General features: G+C 40.6%; 1 non-coding gene across 1 annotated transcript; it reads right to left on the bottom strand.

The window, feature by feature from the left end:
* Positions 1-2,981: 2,981 nt before the first annotated feature.
* TRNAW-CCA (transfer RNA tryptophan (anticodon CCA)) lies at positions 2,982-3,053 on the bottom strand. Its single transcript has one exon. It is a non-coding gene; the product is annotated as a tRNA-Trp (tRNA).
* Between the last annotated feature and the right edge of the window lie 1,477 nt (positions 3,054-4,530).

The raw sequence follows: 4,530 nt of genomic DNA, 5'->3' as shown, positions 1-4,530 counted from the left end.
ATGCATATATGGCAAAAGCTTATTTATGTCACATAATATAAATAGAGAAATATACAAAGATGTTTAGATCACAATGTATATCCATTCTCTTTTTGTTTTCTGCCCTACCACTATTTTAAGTGACCCACAGAGAAACTTTTAATTATTTCTTGTGAAAAATTTGTTGAAAATATGCAAGTTAAGACCTTCCTACTTTCTCCTTCGTGGAGAAGGCAATGGCACCCCACTCCAGTACTCTTGCTTGGAAAATTCCATGGACGGAGGAGCCTGTTAGGCTGCAATACAGGGGGTCGCTAAGAGTCGGACACGACTGAGCGACTTCACTTTCACTTTTCACTTTCATGCATTGGAGAAGGAAATGGCAGCCCACTCCAGTGTTCTTGCTTGGAGAATCCCAGGGACGGGGGAGCCTGGTGGGCTGCCGTCTATGGGGTCGCACAGAGTCGGAAACGACTGAAGTGACTTAGCATATTTTCTCCTTCCACCCAGAGTGCTTAATTAAATTTTAATTTACCTTTCTGTTTTATTGAGTCGACAAGAGAATGATAAGCAATAGTGTTTCTGAAGAGTATTTACTATTATTTCTTAAGAGTATTACTAGTATTGATGGTGATTGGCAGGGTAGTAGTGGGGGATAGACACAGATAATGGACAGTTAACACCTCCTAGCCTAATTTACTCATGTTCAGTCACTCATCATGCCCGACTCTTTGCAACCCCATGGACTGCAGTACTCCAAGCTTTCCCTATCCTTCACCATCTCCCAGAGTTTGGTCAAACTCATGTCCATTGAGGTGGTTATGCCATCCAACCATCTCATCTTCTGTTCTCCCCTTCTCTTCCTGCCTTCAATCTTTCCCAGCATCAGGGTCTTTCCAATGAGTTGACACTTCCCATCAGGTGGCCAAAGTATTAGAGCTTCAGCATCAGTCTTTCCAATGAAAATTTAGGGTTGATTTCCTTTACGGCTGACTGATTTGATCTCTTTTCAGTTCAAGGGATTCTCAAGAGTCTTCTCCAGCACCATGGTTTGAAGGCATCCATTTTATGGCACTCAGATGTTTTTTATTGTGAGCTGTCACATCCATACACGACTACTGGAAAACCCATAGCTTTGATAATACGGAATTTTGTAGGCAAAGTAATGTCTCTGCTTTATAAAATTCTGTCTAGGTTGGTCATAGCTTTTCTCCCAAGAAGGAAGCGTCACCTTCATGAAAAGTCTCTTTAACTCCTCTTGGCTTTCTGCCATGAGTGGTATCATCTGGATATCTGAGGTTGTTGATTTTTCTCCAAGCAAACTTGATTCCAGGTTGTGCTTCATCCAGCCCGGCATTTCACATGATGTACTCTGAATATAAGTTAAATAAGCTTAACTTATTTAAGTTAAGCTTAAATATACAGTGACAATAGACAGCTTTTACACACTCCTTTCCCAATTTGGAACCAGTCAATTGTTCCATGTCTGGTTCTAACTGCTGCTTCTTGACCTGCATACAGGTTTCACAGGAGGTGGGTAAGGTGTTCTGGTATTCCCATCTCTTGAAGAATTTCCCACAGTTTGATGAAAGTGAAAGAGGTGATGAAAAAGCCAACTTAAAACTCAACATTCAAAAAACTAAGATCATGGCCTCTGGTCCCATCTCTTCATAACAAATAGATGGGGAAACATTGGAAACAGTGACAGATTTTATTTTCTTGGGCTCCAAAATCACTGCAGATAGTGACTGCAGCCATGAAATTAAAACATGCTTGCTCTTTGGAAGAAAAGCTATGGCCAACCTAGACAGCATAGTAAAAAGCAGAGACATTACTTTGCCTACAAAAGTCCATATTGTCAAAGCTATGTTTCTCCAGTAGCCATGTATGGATGTGAGAGCTCACAATAAAAAAAGGCTGAGTGCCATAGAATTGAGGCCTTTGAACCGTGGTGCTAGAGAAGACTCTTGAGAATCCCTTGGACTGCAAGGAGATCCAACAAGTCCATCCTAAAGGAGATCAGTCCCGCATATTCATTGGAAGGACTGATGCTGAAGCTCCAATACTTTGGCCACCTGATGTGAAGAACTGACTTATTGGAAAAGACCCTGATGCTGGGAAAGACTGAAGGCAGGAAGAGAAGTGGATGACAGAGGATGAGATAGTTGGATAGAATCATGGACTCAATGGGACAGAAATTTGAGTAAGCTCTGGGAGTTGGTGATGGACAGCGTGACCTGGTGTGCCGCAGTGCATAGGGACACAAAGAGTCAGACATGACTGAGCGACTGAACTGACTGACATAGTTAAAGGCTTTAGTGTAGTCGATGAAGCAGAAGTAGATATTTTTCTAGAATTCTCTAGCATTTTCTTATGATGCAACCAATGTAGACAATTTGATCTCTGATTCCTCTGCCTTTTCTAAATCCAGCTTTTACATCTGGAAGTTCTTCATTCACATATTGTTGAAGCCTAGTTTGAAGGATTTTGAGCATTACTTTGCTAGCATGTGAAATGAGTGCAGTAGTTTGAGCATTCTTTAGCATTTCCTTTCTTTGGGACTGGATTGAAAACTGACCTTTTCCAGTCCTGTGGTTACTGTCCTTTATTATGCCTATCTTTGCATAAAATGTTCCCTTGGTATCTCTATCCTAGCCTGATAGTCTGACACATTATGCAATCTGATTTTCCTTTTACCACCTGTGGGTGGTACAGTGGTGATGAATCCACCTGCCAATGCAGGAGATACAGGAGACCTGATTCTATCCACATTGGGCAGATACCCCGGAGAAGGGAATGACTACCCACTCCAGTGTTCCTGCCTGAAAAACTCCATGGACAGAGGAGCCTGGCAAGCTACACTTTGAGTGAGTGAGTGAAGTTGCTCAGTTGTGTCCAACTCTTTGAGACCCCGGGGACTGTAGCCTACCAGGCTTCTCCGTCCAGGGGATTCTCCAGGCAAGAATACTGGAATGGGTTACCATTTCCTTCTCCAGGGGATCTTCCCAACCCAGGAATTGAACCTGGGTCTCCTGCATTGGAGGCAGACACTTTAACCTCTGAGCCACCAGGGAAACCCAACAGGAAGCTACACTGTAGCCCACCAGGTAAAAATTGCTAGTATATACTCAGGCTGGCTTGATCTGTGGGAAATTTTTCTTTCATAGGGATGTAGGTAGTCTCAGAAATGTGATCTTTATAATTTTCACTACTAAGTACCTTGAGTTCCAAATCACACACACACAAAAGAAACAGTCTTTCTTTTTTCAATTTCTGGCTTCAGAACTACTCCGAGGGATAATATATTAAATTAGTCATTCAAATATTAATATACTTATGAAGTCTTATTTTTGGAAATACAGAAGATCTTTATAGGATTTTGTGCAATAGGACATAGAGTAATTATTGTCCTCTACCAGTGGGATTCAGAGAAAAAAAATCTGAATGTCTCAGAGTAATATTTTCATAGGTTATTCAGTTTTTTCAATGAAAAATTTTACTTTGCATTTTTCTTGATTATTATAAAAGTTGTACATATAGTACAATTATGCATCTACCAGTTACATGTGATTTATGTGTTTAAGAAAATGGGGGGGGGGGGCATTTATTTAATTTGTTTGAAGCTCTATAACCAAATACCAGAGACAGGTGGCTTATAAAGAGCAAAAACTTATTGCTCACAGTTCTGGAGCTAGAAGTCCTAGGTAGGGTGCCAGAATGGTCAAGTGAAGGCCCTCTTCTGGGCTGCAGACATTTTATTTCATCCTCACATAGAGGAAAGTGATAAAGAGCTCTGTGGAATGTATTTTATGAGCCCTAATGCCCCTCATGTAGCTCTACCCTCATGACATAAGCACTTCCCAAAGGCCCCATTTGCTAATACCATCACCTTTGAGAGTTAGGGTTTCAGTATATGGATTTTGGGGAGATACTCACACTATAGTAAAGGATCAACTACCTGTGACTGAATTAAGTTATGTAAGGATTCCCTGGTCCGTTAGTGGTAAAGAACCCACCTGCCAATAAAGGAGACATAAGAGATATGGGTTTGATCCCTGTGTTGGGAAGATCCCCTAGAGTAGGAAATGGCAACCCACCCCAGTATTCTGGCCTGGAAAATTCCATGGACAGAGGAGCATAGAAGGCTACAATCCATGGAGTCACAGAGTTGGACACGACTGAAGTGACTCAGCATACACAGGCAAGTTGTGTGGGTAGAGAAATTTGCTTCCTGCTACTAATGGCTGTAAGTCAATTAGGAGCTGGCTAAAGGCAAAATTCATTTTTTTTTTTTCTGAGTGAAAGAGTTAAATGTTTTATTGTCATCACAATATCATCACCTGATAGTGGAGCAGGTAGTTCCTTTTTTTATCCCAGGTGATGATGTTAATAGTATAAACATCTTAATAGAACAATATAAACAAGTTAATAGTATAGTATCTGATGATGTTAATAGTAAAAAAGAAAAAAAAAGCCCATACGGTTTTTTGAAAGGTTTACTTTTATGAAGTCCAGGTGGTCAACATGAATTTTGAAAAATATTTAATATTA

The sequence above is a fragment of the Bos taurus genome, chromosome 15 (assembly GCF_002263795.3).
Source record: "Bos taurus isolate L1 Dominette 01449 registration number 42190680 breed Hereford chromosome 15, ARS-UCD2.0, whole genome shotgun sequence".
Classification (NCBI taxonomy): domain Eukaryota; kingdom Metazoa; phylum Chordata; class Mammalia; order Artiodactyla; family Bovidae; genus Bos; species Bos taurus.
Note: the sequence above shows the minus strand (reverse complement) of the source record. Positions and strands in the feature narration are given on the sequence as shown.